Here is a 19643-nt window from a genome sequence, read left to right as displayed (position 1 = left end):
TGATGCTCCCATCACAGTCTCTAAAGTAGCTGAGACTATAGGTATGCATCACTATCCCCAGCTATATATATATATTTTAAAAATATTTTGTAGAGATGGGATCTTGCTGTGTTGCTCAGGCTGATCTTAAACTCCTGGCCTCCAGCAGTCTTCTCACCTGGCCCTCTTGTAGTGCTGGGATTACAGGCGTGTACCACCATGTCTGGCCAGAAAACATATCTGTTCTGGGGTTCATAGTGATGCTTCTTTCTGCCTTGGCCTGTCTTGAGGCATCTCATTCCTGTAGTTGGAGTACTCTGAGTGTAACAGATGGAGAGTATGTCCACACCCACTCTTCCCTCATGTGTTTCTGTAGCATCCCTTAGGAGTTTTCAAATGCATTTAGAGATGTATTCACCCTGTGACAGATTCAATGCATCTCTGCAAGGCAGAATAGCTCTACCATGGTGTGGGCATGGCGCTTGGCTACCTGAGTCTTTATTCTGCTTTCCAGGTGCTTGTTGGTTGGATAACTTTGGGCAGGTTCTTGTACCTCTTTGAGCTTCAAGACTGTCTTAGTCAGCTCTGGCTGTCGCAAGAAAATACAGTTGACCTTGATAGAAAAATTAGCTGGGTGTTGGGGGGGGCATCTGTAATCCCAGCTACTCAGGAGGCTGAGGCAGGAAAATCGCTTGAACCTGGGAGGCGGAGGTTGCAGGGAGCCAAGATTGCACCATTGCACCCCAGCCTGGGCGACAGAGCAAGATTCCATCTCAAAACAACAACAACAAAACAAAATAAGAGTTGACCCTTGAACAGTGTGGGAGTTAGGGGCATCACACACGTCCCTGGCACAGTTGAAAATCCAAAGATAACTTTTGACTCACCCAAAACTTGTGAATATCCTATTGTTGAGCAGAAGCCTTATCAATACCATAAAGTTGATTAACATATATTTTGTATGTTTTATGTATTGTATACTGTATTATTAAAGGATGCCAGAGAAAAGAAAATGCTATTTTTTCTTTTAGCCGGGCGTGGTGGTGCACACCTGTAATCCCAGCTACTCAGGAGGCTGAGGCAGGAGAATCGCCTCATAAGGAACTTTGAGAATCAAAAATCATAAGGAACTTTTATTCTTTTTTTTTTTTTGAGATGGAGTTTCACTCTGTTGCCCAGGCGGGAGTTCAGTGGCATGATCTCGGCTCACTGCAGCCTACGCCTCCCAGGTTCAAGTGATTCTCCTGCCTCAGCCTCCTGAGTAGCTGGCACTAAAGGTGCGCACCACCACGCCCAGCTAATTTTTGTATTTTTATTAGAGACGGGGTTTTGCCATGTTGGTCAGGCTGGTCTCGAACTCTTGATCTCAGGTGATTCACCCACCTCGGCCTCCCAAAGTGTGGAGATTACAGGCTTGAGCCACCTCGCCTGGCAAGGAAGTTTTATTCTAAGCGAAGTAACTCAGTGATGGAAAACCAACATTGTATGTTCTCAGTGATATGTGGGAGCTAAGCTATGAGGACACAAAGGCATAAGAATGATAAAATGGAATTTGGGGCCTTGCGGGGGAAGAGTGGGAGGTGGGTGAGGGATGAAGACTACAAATAGGGTGCAGTGTATACTGCTCGGGTGATGGGTGTACCAAAATCTCACAGATCACCACTAAAGAACTTAGGTAACCAAATACCACCTGTACCCCAATCACTTATGGAAAAATAATTAAAAACAAAAAAGGACAGCAAACTAAATGTTTAAAAATCGTAGAGAAGAGAAAATATATTTACTATTTCTGAAGTGGGAGTGGATGGTCATGAATGTCTTCATCCTTATCGTCTTCACCTTGGGTAGCCTAACACGAGAACGGAGACGAGGGGTTGGTCTTGCAGGCTCCGGGGTGGCAGAGGTAGAAGAAAATGCCCATAGAAGTGGACCCATGCAGTTCAAACCTGTGTTATTTAAGGGTTAACTGTACCATAGATGGGGTGGCATAAATAATAGAAATTTATCTCCCTATAGTACTGGAGGCAGAAATGTTTACATCCAGGTACCAGCATGGTTGGGTACTTGAGAGGTTCCTCTTCTTGGTTTACGGATGGTCTTGCATGGCAGAGAGAGAGAGGGTGGAGCACGAGGGAGCATGTGTGCCCTGGTGTCTCTTCTTACAAGGGCACGAATCCCATCCTAAGGATCCCACCTTCACGACCTGATGTAAACATCATCATCTCCCAAAGGCTCTGTCTCCAAATACCATCCCATTTGGCATTAGGGTTTCAACACATGAGTTTCGGGGCAACACCATTCATTCCATAGCAGGAGCCCTCATAGGCAGACTGGGACACCAACGCCTCTTCCCTCTTGGGCTAACACGAGCTGTAAATGTCAGTGGACATTTAAATATTGTGTTACACATTCGATGTCCTGTCTGCAATGGAGCCGGGTTCTGTAAACGTAGGCTGCCATGGTGAAATCGGATTGTCATCGCCCATCAAGCTCTTTGGCAGCAGTGCTGTAATCATTGCAAACATTTATTTATATAAATGCTCCCATCCCCTCGGCATGAGGATATACTTAGGCTCTCTCAATTGACAGCCACGCCACAAGCCCAGGAATGAGAGGTTGTCAGATACTGAGGCTGTTTTCAGAGCCAGTGTTCGGCTGAAGTGGCACAGAAGCTATCATTGTTTGCAAATCTCTGCTGCTTGTCAAGCTACAGGGTTAAGTAACCCTGGATGTTCCGAACACTCTGAAGTGCTGACCTGCAGCATCTTGTCTTTTTGGATCCCTGAGCCCTCAAACAGGCAGGCTGTACGCCGACTGACACGTCGTGGCTGGTGTCTTGCACTTAACCCTCTTTATCTTTAGACCTTGATTATGCACCTGTTTCTCATTGAAAGCTAATGACAATCCATGAAGCGGCTTGGCAGTGACTGTCTCTGATTGTGTAAGTAGGGGTTGCCACATTCACCCATGTTGTTGACTTTCAACTGTATACTTGAAAACATCAAAAGTAAGCATTGCCTCATGTCTCCGAGTGTAGCAATTCCAGGAAAACTCTTCCGCATGGGTTTAAAGTCAAATCCAATCAAAACAGACTCGCAGGGCCGGGCATGGTGGCTCTTGCCTGTAATCCCAGCACTTTGGGAAGCCAAGGTGGGCAGATCACTTGAGGTCAGGAGTTTGAGACCAGCCTGGCCAATGTGGTGAAACCCCATCTGTACTAAAAATGCAAAAATTAGCCGAGCGTGGTGGCAGGCGCCTGTAATCCCAGCTACTGAGGAGGCTGAGGCAGGAGAATTGCTTGACCCTGGGAAGTGGAGGTTGCAGTGAGCCGAGATTCCCTGCCCTCCCCTCCCCTCCCCTCCCCTCCCCTCCCCTCCCCTCCCTCCTCCCTCCTTCCCCTCCCCCTCCCCCTCCCCACCTCCCCCTCCCCACCTCCCCCTCCTCCCTCCTTCCCCTCCCCCTCCCCCTCCCCACCTCCCCCTCCCCACCTCCCCCTCCTCCCTCCTTCCCCTCCCCCTCCCCTCCCCACCTCCCCCTCCCCACCTCCCCCTCCTCCCTCCCCTACCCCTCCCCACCTCCTCCTCCTCCCTCCCCTCCCCCTCCCCACCTCCTCCTCCTCCCTCCCCTCCCCCTCCCCACCTCCCCCTCCTCCCTCTCCTCCCCCTCCCCCTCCCCCTCCTCCCCCTCCCCCTCCTCCCCCTCCCCCCTCCCCCTCCTCCCTCCCCCCTCCCCCTCCTCCCCCCTCCTCCTCCCCACCTCCCCCTCCTCCCCCTTCTCCCCCTCCTCCTCCCCACCTCCCCCTCCTCCCCCTCCTCCTCCCCACCTCCCCCTCCTCCTCCCCACCTCCCCCTCCTCCCCCTCCTCCTCCCCACCTCCCCCTCCTCCCCCTCCTCCTCCCCACCTCTCCCTCCTCCTCCTCCTCCTCCCCACCTCCCCCTCCTCCTCGTCCTCCTCCCCACCTCCCCCTCCTCCCCCTCCTCCTCCCCACCTCCCCCTCCTCCCCCTCCCCCTCCTCCCCCTCCTCCTCCTCCTCCTCCCCTCCTCCCCCTCCTCCTCCCCACCTCCCCCTCCTCCTCCCCACCTCCCCCTCCTCCTCCCCACCTCCCCCTCCTCCTCCCCACCTCCCCCTCCTCCCCCTCCTCCCCCTCCTCCTTCTCCTCCCCACCTCCCCCTCCTCCTCCCCACCTCCCCCTCCTCCCCCTCCTCCCCTTCCTCCCCCTCCTCCTCCCCACCTCCCCCTTCTCACCTCCCCACCTCCCCCTCCTCCCCCTCCTCACCTCCCCCTCTCCCCCACCTCACCCTCCTCACCTACCCACCTCCCCCACCTCACCTACCCACCTCCCCCACCTCCTCCTCCTCACCTGCCCACCTCCCCCACCTCCTCCCCCACCTCCTCCCCCACCTCCCCCCCACCTCCCCCCCACCTCCCCCCACCTCCCCCCACCTCCTCCCCCACCTCTTCCCCCACCTCCCCTCCCCACCTCTCCCACCTCCCCTCCCCACCTCCCCCACCTCCCCTCCCCACCTCCCCCACCTCCCCTCCCCACCTCCCCTCCCCCACCTCCCCTCCCCACCTCCCCCACCTCCCCCACCTCCCCTCCCCACCTCCCCCACCTCCCCCACCTCCCCCTTCTCCCCCTTCTCCCCCTCCACCCCTCCCCCTTCTCCCCCTCCACCCCTCCCCCTTCTCCCCCTCCACCCCTCCCCCTTCTCCCCCTCCACCCCTCCCCCTTCTCCCCCTCCACCCCTCCCCCTTCTCCCCCTCCACCCCTCCCCCTTCTCCCCCTCCACCCCTCCCCCTTCTCCCCCTCCTCCCCTCCCCCTCCTCCCCCTCCTCCCCTCCCTCCTCCCCCTCCTCCCCTCCCTCCTCCCCTCCCTCCTCCCCTCCCTCCTCCCCTCCCTCCTCCCCTCCCTCTTCTCCCCCTCCTTCCCTCCTTCTCCCCCTTCCCCCTCCTTCTCCCTCCTTCTCCCTGCTCCTCTCCTTCCTCCCCCCCTCCTCCCCCCCCCCCAACATGGTGAAACCCTGCCTCTACTGAAAATATAAAAATGAGCTGGATGTGATGGCATAAATGAAACATGAATCTAAGATGCAGGTTTTTGTTCCAGTGGTCAGGAAAGGAGTTCAGAGAAGGAGGAGTGACCTTTTTACTGATCAGTTGTGTTTGGACCTTACGGCCTCCTGTGGAGAGCTTAGCCATTTTATTTATTTCTCAGCCTCCAAGTGGTCACTTTGGTGCCGGCTGGGGCTGCCTCTGTGCTTAGTATCCATAACTGGCCACCAGCACATTTAAACACATGGCAACTTTGTAGCATGTAGCTTGCAAATTTTTTTTAATGTCCAGGAATAGTGCTATAAAAACAAAAATCAGAATTAGTTCATTTGGGCTTATTATTTTTGTAACGTCATCTCATAACTTCATCTTTTTATTTATTTATTATTTGAGACGGAGTCTCGCTCTGTTGCCCAGGGTGGAGTGCAGTGGTGCAATCTCGGCTCACTGCAACCTCCGCCTCCTCGGTTCAAACGATCCTTCTGCCTCAGCCTTCTGAATAGCTGAGATTGCAGGTGTGCACAACCGTGCCCAGCTAATTTTTGTATTTTTAGTAGAGACAGGGTTTCACTGTGTTGGCCAGGCTGCTCTCGAACTCCTGACCTCATGATCTGCCTGTCTCTGCCTTTCAAAGTTCTGGAATTACAAGCGTGAGCCACAGCACACACCTCCAATGTTTTTTAATCTCCAGGAATAGTGCTATAAAGACAAAAATCAAAATTGGTTTGTTTGGGCTTATTATTTTCATAACTTCATCTTTCTTTTCTTTTTCTTTTTTTTTTTTTTTTTTTGAGACAGAGTCTCACTCTGTTGCCCAGGCTGGAGTGCAGTGGTACGATCTTGGCTCACTGCAACCTCCACCTCCCAGGTTCAAGCGATTCTGCTGCCTCAGCCTTCTGAGTAGCTGGGATTACAGATGCCTGCCACCACGCCCAGCTAATTTTTGTATTTTCAGTAGAGACAGTGTTTCACCATGTTAGTCAGGCTGATCTTGAACTCTTATCTTGTGATCTGCCCACTTTGGCCTCCCAAAGTGTTGGGATTACAGGTGTGAGCCACCACGCCTGGCCCTTTTTTTTTTTTCTTTTCTTTTTTTTTTTTGCTACTGGCATAATGTATAACTCTTTTGAAGTTTTGCATGAGAACATAGCAGACAGATTTCAAGGTACCAGTTATGAACTCTGACCATAGCAGGGGTGGACAAACTTCTTAAAAGGTAGTAGGCCGGGCACGGTGGCTCACGCCTATAATCCCAGTACATTGGGAGGCCGAAGCCAGCAGATCGCCTGAGGTCAAGAGTTTGAGACCAACCTGCCCAACATGGCGAAACCCCACCTCCACTAAAAATACAAAAAATTAGCCAGGTGTATTTGTGCGTGTCTGTAATCCCAGCTACTGAGGACAATGGGGCAGGAGAATCTCTTGAACCCGGGAGGCAGAGGTTGCAGTGAGCCAAGATCACGCCACTGCACTCCAGCCTGGGTGACAGAGCAAGATCCCATCTCAAAAAAAAAAAAAAAGAAAAAAAAGTCCACATAGGGAAATATGTGAAGCTCTTTTGGTCATATGATCGCTACCACAACAGCTCAATATGTAAATGAATGGGCATGTTCTGTGTTCTAAGAATCTTGAGGAACACTGAGATTTAAATGTATATATTTATCACGTGGCACAAAATACAGTTGATCCGGCCGGGCACAGTGGCTCACACCTGTAATTCCAGCACTTTGGGAGGCCGAGGTGGGTGGATCACCTGAGATCGGGGGTTCAAGACCAGCTTGACCAACATGGTGAAACCTGTCTCTACTAAAAATACAAAAAATTATCTGGGCATGGTGCTGCATGCCAGTAATCCCAGCTACTCATGAGGCTGAGGCAGGAGAATTGCTTGAACTCGGGAGGTGGAGATTGCGGTGAGCCGAGATCATGCCATCGCACTCCAGCCCGGGCAACAAGAGTGAAACTCCGTCTCAAAAAAAAATACAGCTGACCCTTGAACAACACGGGGATTAGGGATGCTGACCTCCATGCAGCTGAAAATCTATATATAGGTTCTGACTCCCCCAAAAGTTAAATACTGGTAGTGTACTCTTGAATGGAAGATTTATTCATAACATAGAGTCGATTAATACATATTTTGTATGTTGTGTGTATTATATACTGTATTCTTACAATAAAGTCAGAGAAAAGAAAATGCTAAGGAAGAGAAAAGAAAATACTTTACTACTTACTAAGTGGAAGTGGATCATCTTCATCCTCTTTGTTTTTTTTTTTGAGACGGAGTCTTGCTCTGTCGTCCAGGCTGGAGTGCAGTGGCGGGATCTTGGCTCACTGCAACCTCAGTCGCCCGGGTTCAAGCAATTCTTCTGCCTCGGCCTCCCAACTAACTGGGATTACAGGCACATGCCACCACACCCAGCTAATTTTTGTATTTTTAGTAGAGACAGGGTTTCACCATATTGGCCAGGCTGGTCTTGAACTACTGACCTCGTGATCTGCCCACCTCAGCCTCCCAAAGTGCTGGGATTATAAGCGTGAGCCACTGCACTCTGCAGGAGTAGGGAGAGGAGGGGGAGGAGGAGGGGGGAGGAGAAGGGAGAAGCTGGGGGAAGGAGGGGGGATGAAGAGGGAGGACGAGTCATCTCAGGGGTGAAAGTCCAAATGGGTGAATTTGCTCAGTTCAGATGGATGTTGTCTAACACTCAACTGTTTTATCCTTCTTTTGATTTTTTTTAACCCGTTGTTTAAAAGATGTGAAAATAGTTTTTTGGTTTACAAGGTGCACAAAAATAGGCAAGGGGCTGGATTTTGCTGGAGGGCTGCAGTTGGCCAACCCCTGGGTTAGAGCATTACCATTGTCGATGGGCACACAAAATAATGAAATTGTTATAGAAAACATGAGGCATTGTTACTGGAAAGGGGTCCTGATCCTGACCCCAAGAGAGGGTTCTTGGATCTCATGCAAGAAAGAATCTGGGGTGAGTCCACAGAGTAAAGTGAAAGCAAGTTGATTAAGAAAGTAAAGGAATAAAGAGTGGCCACTCCATTGGCAGAACAGCTCCGAGGGCTGCCAGTTGGTGATTTTTATGGTTATTTCTTGATTCTGTGTGAAACGAGGGAAAGATTATTCGCGAGTTTTCTGGGAAGCGGGTGGGCGGTTCTGGGAACTGAGGGTTCCTCCCCTTTTAGACCATATAAGGTAACTTCCTGACATTGCTATGACATCTGTAAACTGCCACGAGGCTGATGGAAGTGTCTTTTAGCAGCAAATGCATTAGAGTTAGCATATAATGAACAGTGAGGAAGACCAGAGGTCACTCTCGTCGCCATCTTGGTTTGCGTGGGGTCTGGCCGGCTTCTTTACCACAACCTGTTTTATCAACAAGGTCCTTATGACCTGTATCTTACGCTGACCGCCTCTCCTGCCAGTGGTCATGTGCATTGATCTGGCTGGAGGGGTATCTTTTTTGTGTGTGTGAGATTGGGTGTCACTGTGTTGCCCAGGCTGGAGTGCAGTGGCACAGTCATAGCTCACTGCAGCCTTGACCTTCTCAGCTCAAGTGATCCTCCCACCTCAGCCTCCCAAGTAGCTGGGACTACAGGCGTGCACCACCATCACCACACCCAGCTACTTTTTTTTTTTTTTTTCTGTATTTTTGGTAGACATGAGGTTTCACCATGTTGCCCAGGCTGGTCTGGAACTCCTAGGCTCAAGCAATCCTTCTGCCTCAGCCTCCCAAAGCTCTGGTATTACAGGCATGAGCCACTGCACCTGGCCTTCAGGACTATCTGCAGACACCTGTTGTAGCCTCTTCATTTCTGCACATCCCTCCCCAGCGGAGATGCTCTCACAAATCGCTCATAAGGAAATTTCTTGTGGGCTACAAAATCTTTCCCCTAAAACAGAGTTCTGTTGAATTTCTCCCTGACAATGTAAATTAACAACTTGTCTTCACAAGTGTGGGACAAAGATAAGACTAGAAATGATCTTTCCGCCCGCCCTGAGACAAATGCATGTTTGACATCTTCCTCTTCTGTATGTTGACTTTGTCTTACGCAAAAGTGGATTTACTGTGCATGAAATGAATGCGTGACTGATTGTTCCTCCACCCGCACTTTGCCATGTAAAATGTGGATTCAGAGAGTGCCAATCAAAGACTCACGAGAATGTAATCATTTGCCTCTTTTATCTACTCTCCTTTTTTTTTTCTTTCCTCTTTCTCTTCTGCCTGCTTTTTTCCCTTTCTATACCAAAGCCCTCAAAACCGTCCTTGGAAAAAGCACAGGGCCGGGTGCAGTGGCTCATGCCTGTAATCCCAGCACTTTGGGAGGCCGAGGCAGGTGGATCACCTGAGGTCGGGATTTCAAGACCAGCCTGCCAACATGGCGAAACCCTGTCTGTACTGAAAAATAAAAAAAATTAGCAGGGCGTGGCGTTGCATGCCTGTAATCCCAGCTACTTGGGACACTGAGGCGGAAGAATCATCTGAGCCCAGGAGGTGGAGGTTGCAGTAAGCTGAGACTGTGCCACTGCACTCTAGCCTGGGTGACAGAGCAAGACTCCGTCTCACAAAAAAAAAAAAAAAAAAGCCAGGCGCGGTGGCTCACGCCTGTAATCCCGGCACTTTGGGAAGCCAAGGCAGGTGGATCATGAGGTCAGGAGTTTGAGACCAGCCTGACAAACATGGTGAAATCCCATCTCTAGTAAAAATACAAAAATTAGCCAGGCATGGTGACGCACACTTGTAATCCCAGCTACTCAGGAGGCTGAGGCAGGAGAATCACTTGAACCCAGGAGGCGGAGGGTGCAGTGAGCCGAGATCGCACCACTGCACTCCAGCCTGGGTGACAAAGGGAGACTGCATCTCAAAAACAAAAGAAAAAGCATGGAGCACACATCCTACGGTGACTTGCGTCTATTTTTCCTGGGCTGGGGCACATTCTCAACCGTGGCAAAATTAACCTCTAAACTAATGGAGCCTTGCCTCTCTCATCTTCTTTGATTCAAAACTTTGAGTTAATCCATTTATGCCTGAAGTTGCAAGTTTTTGAATTTTTGCCATCAGATTTTGGCGATGACCTTGAGCAGTAGGATATAAATAAGTCCACATGCTTAGCATTCCAATAATGGAACACTAGGCATACGTGGATTTAATCAAAGGAGAGATCATCTGTGGTGGATCTGCCTCAAAGAGGGTGAGATGAATGAGTAATTCTTCTTCAAATAAACTTGAGATGGTCTCAGAGATCCTTTTGCTGGTTTTTGTTGTTATCATTGTTGTTTTTGAGACAGAGTCTTGCTCTGTCACCCAGGCTGGAGTGCAGTGTCACGATCTCGGCTCACTGCAACCTCCACCTCACAGGTTCAAGAGATTCTCCTGCCCCAGCCTCCCAAGTAGCTGGGATTACAGGCGCCCACTACCATGCCTGGCTAATTTTTGTATTTTTCGTAGAGATAGGGTTTCAACCTGTTGGCCAGGCTGGTCTCGAACTCTGACCTCAGGTGATCTGCCCCACCTCAGCCTTTCACATTGCTGGAATTACAGGCGTGAGCCACTGCAGCCGGCCCTTTTTGCTGGTTTTGAAGAAGCAGACTCCCATATGACAAGGTGCAGAGAGCCACCATTGTCTGACAGCCAAAAAGAAAATGAGACTTGGCCGGGCGCCGTGGCTCTCGCCTGTTATCCCAGCACTTCTGGAGGCCAAGGCCGGTGGATCACCTGAGATCAGGAGTTTGAGACCACTCTGGCCAACATGGAGAAAACCTGTCTCTACTAAAAAGACAAAAATTAGTTGGGCGTGGTGGCAGACACCTGTCATCCCAGCTACTGGGGAGGCTGAGGCAAGAGAATTACTTGATCTTGGGAGGCGGAGGTTGCAGTGAGCTGAGATCGCACCACTGCACTCCAGCCTAGGCAACAGAGTGAGACACTGTCTCCAAAAAAAAAAAAGAGAAAATGAGACGCAGTCTCACAACCACAAAAAGCTGAATTTTGTCTCCCAATTCAACATGCCTGGAAGAGCATCCTAAGCTACAAGTGTCATCTCAGCTTTGTCTGGCACCTTAATTCCAGCCTTGTGAGCCCCTAAATAGAGACAGCCCAGTTAATCTACACCCAATCTTCTGACTTACAGAACTGTGAGATCATAAAGAGGTGTTGTTTTTTAAGCTACTATTTGGGCTGTTTTGTTACGCAGGAGAGCTAGCTAAGACAGATGGCTCCTTAAGCGGCTCATTCGAGGGCAGAGGGAGGCAAGTTCTGCAGACAGATGGGCATCTATATTCACTAGGTTCAAGCTGTTAATGCTGCTATCTATACCCAAATGACCTCACTACCTGCTCACCAGGCAGGAAGAAACAGGATCCTCAGACAAAGAGAGTCCAACACCTTAGTCTAAGTCTGTTTATGTTCTCCTGATAGGAAATCTTTTCATCTCATAAAAAGCTGCTGAGGTAGGCCTTTCTCACCCTTTACCCCACGTTACTGATGCCTATTTTGTTACCAACCTGGACTGGTGTCCACTCGCCTGGTGCAGTTAGGTCAAACCTCCACAATGAGGCTTCGCCGCAAGAGAAAGGATAGTGTTTATTTGGACAGCACCAAGCCACGAGACTCAGGCAGCTCACGCTTAAGACCTAACTTTTTTTTTTTTTTTGAAACGGAGTTTCACTCTTGTTGCCCATACTGGAGTACTATGGCGTGATTGAACCTCCGCCTCCTGGGTTCAGGTGATTCTCCTGCCTCAGCCTCCCGAGTGTGCCTGGCTGGGATTACAGGCGTGCGCCACCACGTCTGGCTAATTTTGTATTTTTAGTAGAGACGGAGTTTCTCCGTGTTGGTCAGGCTGGTCTCTTAACTCCCGAACTCAGGTGATTCTCCCGCTTTGGCATCCCAAAGTGCTGAGATGGCAGGCGTAAGCCACTGCGCCTGGCCCAAGACCCAATTTTTTCAATGACTTCCGAGCCATAGTGTTTCAAGTCGGGTAGATTTCAGGACAGAAGAAGCTCCAGGCAAAATCATGGGGACGAAGTTCTGATTTTTTTATCTTGCCCAAATTCCTGTCTAAGGGGTCTAGGGAGTCATTCTTTACAAGCCATGAGTTCTCATTAGATGGGTTTTATTTAACCCTAAATATCGTAACTTACTTTCCAATGTGACTCTGGCATAACATTATGAGACAAGGAAAAACAATGTGTTTAACCCCAAAATATATTTCCTTGCCATACCTTGAAATTGCCCTGAGAAGTCTCTTGTGGGAAAAATCCGCCTTCTATAGAGAATCGCCTTTCCTCCCTCCCTCCCTTACCTCCTTTACCTCCCTTCCCTCCCATCTATCTTCCCTCCCTCCCTGCCTTCCCTCCCATCTATCTTCCCTCCCCTCCCCTCCCTCCCATCTATCTTCCCTCCCTCCCTCCCTCCCTCCCTTCCCTCCCTCCCTTCCCTCCCATCTATCTTCCCTCCCTCCCTCCCTTCCCTCCCATCTATCTTCCCTCCCCTCCCCTCTCTCCCATCTATCTTCCCTCCCTCCCTCCCTTCCCTCCCATCTATCTTCCCTCCCCTCCCCTCCCTCCCATCTATCTTCCCTCCCCTCCCTCCCTCCCTTCCCTCCCATCTATCTTCCCTCCCCTCCCTTCCCTCCCCTCCCTTCCCTCCCATTTATCTTCCCTCCCTCCCCTCCCTCCCATCTATCTTTCCTTCCCCCTTCCCTCCCTTCCCCCTTCCATCCCTCCCTTCCCTCCCTTCCCCCTTCCGTCCCTCCCTTCCCTCCCTTCCCCCTTCCGTCCCTCCCTTCCCCCTTCCGTCCCTCCCTTCCCTCCCTTCCCCCTTCCGTCCCTCCCTTCCCTCCCTTCCCCCTTCCGTCCCTCCCTTCCCCCTTCCCCCTTCCGTCCCTCCCTTCCCTCCCTTCCCTCCCTTCCCCCTTCCCCCTTCCCCCTTCCGTCCCTCCCTTCCCTCCCTTCCCCCTTCCGTCCCTCCCTTCCCCCTTCTGTCCCTCCCTTCCCCCTTCCCCCTTCCCCCTTCCCCCTTCCGTCCCTCCTGTCCCTCCCTTCCCTCCCTTCCCCCTTCCCCCTTCCCCCTTCCGTCCCTCCCTTCCCTCCCTTCCTTCCCTCCCTTCCCTCCCTTCCCCCTTCCGTCCCTCCCTTCCCTCCCTTCCCCCTTCCGTCCCTCCCTTCCCTCCCTTCCCCCTTCCGTCCCTCCCTTCCCTCCCTTCTCTCCCTTCCCCCCCTTCTCTCCCTTCCCCCTTCCTTCCCTCCCTTCTCTCCCTTCCCCCTTCCTTCCCTCCCTTCTCTCCCTTCCCCCTTCCTTCCCTCCCTTCTCTCCCTTCCTCCTTCCTTCCCTCCCTTCTCTCCCTTCCCCCTCCCTCCCTCCCTTCTCTCCCTCCGTCCCTTCCCTCCCTTCTCTCCCTCCCTCCCTCCCTCCCTTCCTTCCCTCCCTCCCTCCCTTCCTTCCCTCCCTCCCTCCCTTCCTTCCCTCCCTCCCTCCCTCCCTTCCTTCCCTCCCTCCCTCCCTTCCTTCCCTCCCTCCCTCCCTTCCTTCCCTCCCTCCCTCCCTCCCTTCCTTCCCTCCCTCCCTCCCTCCCTTCCTTCCCTCCCTCCCTCCCTCCCTCCCTTCCTTCCCTCCCTCCCTCCCTCCCTCCCTTCCTTCCCTCCCTCCCTCCCTCCCTTCCTTCCCTCCCTCCCTTCCTTCCCTCCCTCCCTCCCTCCCCTCCCTTCCTCCCTCCCTCCTTCCCTTCCCTACCTCCCTTCCCTCCCTTCCCTCCCTCCCTTCCCTCCCTCCCTTCCTCCCTCCTCTCCCTCCCTTCTCTCCCTCCTCCCTTCCCTCCCTCCCCTCCCTTCCCTTCCCTCCCTCCCTCCCTTCCTTCCTTCCCTTCTTCCTTCCTTCCCTTCTTCCTTCCTTCCCTTCTTCCTTCCTTCCCTTCTTTCTTCCTTCCTTCTCTCCCTCCCTCCCTTCTTTCCTTCATTCCTTCCCAGATCTAGGACATAATCAACTAAGAGCGGCCCCCTTTTAGGTCTGATAAGAAACGTTTTACAACCTGCTGTCTCTGAAGTTTGCTACCTGAGAGCTTCCTGTGCAAAATAAAACTTGGTTCCCACATCCTTTATCTCTACCTGGACATTTCCTTTCTGTTGATTCCAGGTCTTCCGATAAACTCAACCAATTGTCAACCAGAAAATATTTAAACTTACCTGTAGCCTGGCAGCCCCCAGGTTGAGTTGTCCCGCCTTTCTGAACCAAACCAATATATTTCTGAAATGTATTTGATTGATGTCTCATGCCTTCCTAAAATATATAAAATCAAGCTGCACCCCGACCACCTGGGGCACATGTTCTCAGGACCTCCTGAGGGCTGTGTCACGGGCCATGGGCACTCATATTTGGCTCAGGATAAATCTCTTCAAATATTTTACAGAGTTTGACTCTTTTCATCAACAATCATAAATCACGGCTGGGCGTGGTGGCTCATGCCTATAATTCTAGCACTTTGGGAGGCCGAGGTGGGCAGATCACGAGGTCATAACATCAAGACCATCCTGGCCAACATGGTGAAACCCTGTCTCTACTAAAAATACAAAAATTAGCTGGGCATGGTGGCATGTGCATGTAGTCCCAGCTATTCTGGAGGCTGAGGCAGGAGAATCACTTGAACCCAGGAGGCAGAGGTTGCAGTGAGCCGAGATGGCACCACTGCACTCCAGCCTGGGCGACAGAGCAAGACTCCATCTCAAAAATAAGTAAGTAAAAAAAAAAAAAAAATCATAAATCAGTACATGGAAGTTGTACATTGGTTTGGCCTAAAAAGGGATATCTTGGGCCAGGCACAGAGGCTTATGCCTGTAATCCCAGCACTTTTGTAGGCTGAGGCAGGCAGATCACCTGAGGTCAGTAGTTGGAGACCAGCTTGGCTAACATGGTGAAACCCCGTCTTGACTAAAAAAATACAAAAAATTACCCAGGTGTGGTGGCAGGTGCCTATAATCCCAGCTACTTGGGAGGCTGAGGCAGGAGAATGGCTTGAACCTGGGAGGCAGAGGTTGCAGTGAGCCAAGATCACGCCGCTGCACTCCAGCCTGGGCAACAAGAGCAAAACTCCATCTCAAAAAAAAAAAAAAAAAAAAAGATATCTTGAAGCTGGGCCGAGAGTGGGGTTGCTTACAGGAGCGAGGTGGATTCAAAGACTTTTGGACTTGCAATTGGCTAAGGAAGTGGAGCTTTGTCTAAGACTTGGGGTCAGCAGTAAAAGCACATTGGATCTGGCCCATCGGCAGGACCTCCTCCAGGACCCTCAGGAAAAAATTTAAAACAAGGAACAGGGATCAGAGTTCAGTCCCTAGCTCTCCCACATCTGAGGTCTTCATGCCAGAGGATTCCATAGGGTAGAGGTGTGAGTTTCTTTTCTTTTATTTTTTTAATTATGCTCTAACTTCTGGGGTACATGTGCAGAACGTGCAAGTTTGTTACATAGGTATACACGTGCCATGGTGGTTTGCTGCACCCATCAACCTGTCATCTACATTAGGTATTTCTCCTAATGCTGTCCCTCCCCTAGCCCCCCCACTGCCCGACAGGCCTTGGTGTGAGATGTTCCCCTCCCTGTGTCCATGTGTTCTCATTGTTCAACTCCCACTTATCAGTTAGAACATGCGGTGTTTGGTTTTGTATTCTTGTGTGAGTTTCCTGAGAATGATGGTTTCCAGCTTCATCCATGTCCCTGCAAAGGACATGAACTCATCCTTTTTTATGGCTGCATAGTATTCCATGGTGTCTATGTGCCACATTTTCTTTATAGTCGATCATTGATGGGCATTTGGATTGGTTCCAAGACTTTGTTATTGTGAACAGTGCTGCAGTAAATATATGTGTGCATATGTCTTTATAATAGAATGATTTATAGTCCTTTGGGTACATACCCAGTAATGGGATTGCTGGATCAAATGGTATTTCTGGTTCTAGATCCTTGAGGAATTGCCACACTGTCTTCCGCAATGGTTGAACTAACTTACACGAGGTGTGAGTGTTGCACACTAACTCAGGGACAGATGCTAAGATGTTCTCTTTAGTTTCTATAGGGAAGCAACATCCCTGACTCTAATTTCCTTAGTTATTATTTTAAGCTACTATGACGTTCTTGTTTATCAAGTTGCTCATTGACTTCTCCCCACCAGCGAAGTGCCTGGAATTTTCCTCCTGGAAGGAACTCAAGATTACTCTTGATTTCCATGCTTGGTCGGGGGTGGAGGGAGGTTCCTGGTAGGCCCCTAAGAAGGGTCCCTGCCCGGTCTCAGTTCCTCAAGCTTTCTCTTTAGCACCTTTAGCAGACTGATGCTATCACAGCTTACAGTGCTTGCAGCGTGGGTGGTGGTGTGGGGATTTTGTTGCAGTTGGATTTTCCCCACTTTTTCCATTTTGTGCCCAGGAGCATTACTCTTCAAGCATATAAATTTGAACATAGGGGGAAATGGCTTCTTAGGAATTAGGTTTTAACTGGTTTCCAATATATCCAAACAGCAGACAGGTAGACCCTTGGTAACTTCTTTTTGATGTTCCCAATGTATAAACAAGTCAGAGCATTAAATCGATGCTCATTACCAACCTATGCTGCTCATCCAAGCTACCCTGAAGTTTACTTTTAGCCCAGTCCTGTGGGTGGATAATGCTTTCAACGCATTCCCAGGAGGATGATTTACCTCCTTGGAGGCAGAATATTGTTCTTGAAAGCTTTTCACAAGTCCCCGTTTCCACAGCAACATCAAGATTGACTTCTCGCCCTTGAGTAGTGCCTCGTCTTCCAAAGCCTTTCTTTCCTCTTTACTTACACAAGCTCTTTGGGGCATCTGCTCTTTGCCTCGCGGGTGGGTCAACGGTGCTTTCATTTTAATCTTCTTTTCTAGACTAGACCTGGGAGTCATAGGACAATTTTAATTATCTGAACACTTTACCATTCTGACAACAATATTTACAGAGTTTATCCTGAAGGTGGTTTCTGAGGACAGCTGTGTATCCCAGGAGCATTGTTTTAACTTGAGTTGTCTCATAGTGATGTATCCCAAGTGCTCAAGAGGGAGAGGAGGGTTATCGTAGTAAACACAATGAAAACAAAGGCGTCACCCACTTATTTAATTTTATCCCTCTATGCCAGGCAGCTCTCTCCCCCCATCTCTCTTTCTCCCTCTGTATGTCTCTCTCTCTCTTTCTTTCTCTCCCTCTCTGTGTCACATCCTCTCTCTTTCTATTCCTCTCTGTCCCTCTCTGTCACTTTCTCTGTGTCTCTCCTCTTTCCCTCTGTCTCTCGCTTATTCTCTCCATCTCTCAGTTTCTGTGTCTCTTTCCGTCTTTTTTTTTTTTTTTTTCAGATAGAGTGTTGCTCTTCTCATTCAGTCTGGGGTGCAATGGGGCAATCTCAGCTCACTACAACCTCCGCCTCCCGGGTTGAAGAGATTCTCCTGCCTCATCCTCCAGAGTAGCTGGGATTACAGGTGCCCGCCACCATGCTCAGCTAATTTTTATATTTTTAGTAGAGACAGGGTTTCACCACATTAGCCAGGCTGGTCTCGAACTCCTGACCTCAGGCGATCCACCCGCCTCAGCCTACCAAACTATTGGGATTACAGGTGTGAGCCACTGCGCCCAGCCTGTCTCTTATTCTTTCTTTCTCTCTCTTTATTTGTATATCTCTCTCTCTCTGTCTCTCTGGCACACTCTCTGTCTCTTTCAATCTCTCTTTCTCTGCTTTTATTTCTGGATCACAGTCTCTCTCTCTCTCTCTCTCTCATTCTCTTTCTCCCCTCTGTCTCTTTCTCTCCCATCTCTCTCTCTCTCTCTCTCTCATTCTCTTTCTCCCCTCTGTCTCTCTCTTTCTCTCCCATTCTCTCCCTCTCTTTCTCTGTCACTTTCTCTGTCTTTTGTTCTTTTTTCTCCCTCTTTCTCTCACTTATTTTATCTGTGTCTCCCTCTCTCTAACACACACACACACACACACACACACACACACACACAAACACACACAGAATAATCTTGCTCTAGCCTCTTTCACAGTAGGTCTTAGGGGCAGATGGATAGCTGCCTCATACAAAGAAAATAGGATTTCAGGTCGCAAGAGAGGAGCTCTATACCTGCATAACAACTAAGAGATACTGGTATTTCACCTTTATTTTTAAATTGATAAATATATAGAAACGAGAGACACAGGGGGTGACAACCAATCTGCCCTCCTTCTTGGCAAATTCTGGCAATTCAGGCACCCATGTTCCTTCCCTCCTGAATGAAGAGAGGCCAGAGGCCATCAAGAGCTCTGTCCCTGCTCAAGACTTTGCAGGATGTGGCTGTATCAGCTCTTCGCTCCAAGAACTGGGCTTTTTGTGTAGCAGGACGGCTCTTGCTACCCACAAGTGCAGGAAGAATTGTCCTCTGGCTGCTGAATCATGGAGGTTCTGGCTTCCTAGGACACTCGTGAATTTATTAGGATGTGTAGGGACAGGGCAGGTGCAGACTGATTCAGGGGCTTTGTTGGCTCTTGGTAGATGCTTGAAAGCTGTTGCTGCTCTGAGCTGAATGCCTTCTCCACAAGCGCTGCCTCCCTGTCTAAATGATGGGTTTTTATTTTATATTATTTTGAGACGGGTTCTTGCTCTGTTTTCTAGGGTGGAGTGCAGAGGTGCAGAGGCGTTGTCATAGCTCACTGCAGCCTCAACCTCCTATGTTCCTATGCTCAAGCAATCCTGCCACCTCAGCCTCCCAAGTAGTTGGGATTGCAGACATGCACCCCCACACTCAGATAATTTTTTATTATTTCCTTTTGTAGAGGTAGGGCCTTGCTATGTTGCCCAGGCTGGTCTTGAACTGGCCTCAAGCAATCCTCCCACCTGGGCCTCTCAAAGTGCTGCGATTACAGGGGTGAGCCACCACACCTGGCTACGATGATTTTCCAATTAGCCCAGTTGGGTTACAAGGTTGACTAAGATCTGATTTTCAGGTATTGGTTATGGGACACACTTATCAAATTTATTCTAGGAGCTCTTTAATAATATTTCAGAATGGACAGCATTTCTGGAAATTATCTTATTTTTTTCTTAGTGTTAAATACATTTGCTTTTCTATGTCTCAGTGGAAGATTTTTTTAAGTTTACATTTTTATGATTTTTTTTCATCTGTATATATAAATGTTACTTATCAAGCAATTCCTGCCCTCCTAGCAAATTTCTTCTGCTATGCTTTTTTCAGAATTTCTATCAGAACAACATAAATTTCACAAAACAAACCACCTCAGACTCTTTTTGTCCAACCAGTCAGTATCAGGGCACTTATCTGTTCTTTCAAAGTCTAGAAGAATTTTCTAAAATACCCTCTGCACTCATCTACCCTTTCTTCATGCTATTCTTTCATTATTTTTCTCTATTTTTCTTATAGCTATTGGTCTGATTAGACCTAATTTCCTTGATTGAATTGGGATAATTAGTATCTCTGAGAAAATTACTTCCTTGAGATTTTCACATTTTACTTACAAATGTAACATATTATCAAGATACTAAGAAACAGAAACCTATCATTTTAAAGCCTTTTTCATACAGTACAGTGTTTCCTATTTGTAATTTTGCATTTCCTGCCTCACTAAATA

At 49.6% G+C, this 19643-nt stretch overlaps 1 protein-coding gene and 1 pseudogene across 5 annotated transcripts in view; both read left to right on the top strand.

The window, feature by feature from the left end:
* Positions 1 to 19643, top strand: part of DHRSX (dehydrogenase/reductase X-linked) — a 277695-nt gene that overhangs the window by 169045 nt on the left and 89007 nt on the right. The window lies entirely within an intron of this gene.
* Positions 3408 to 4881, top strand: LOC134760916 (basic proline-rich protein-like; annotated as a pseudogene).

This window comes from Pongo abelii, chromosome X (genome assembly GCF_028885655.2).
Source record: "Pongo abelii isolate AG06213 chromosome X, NHGRI_mPonAbe1-v2.0_pri, whole genome shotgun sequence".
NCBI lineage: Eukaryota > Metazoa > Chordata > Mammalia > Primates > Hominidae > Pongo > Pongo abelii.
This window is presented reverse-complemented; position numbering and strand designations above follow the sequence as displayed.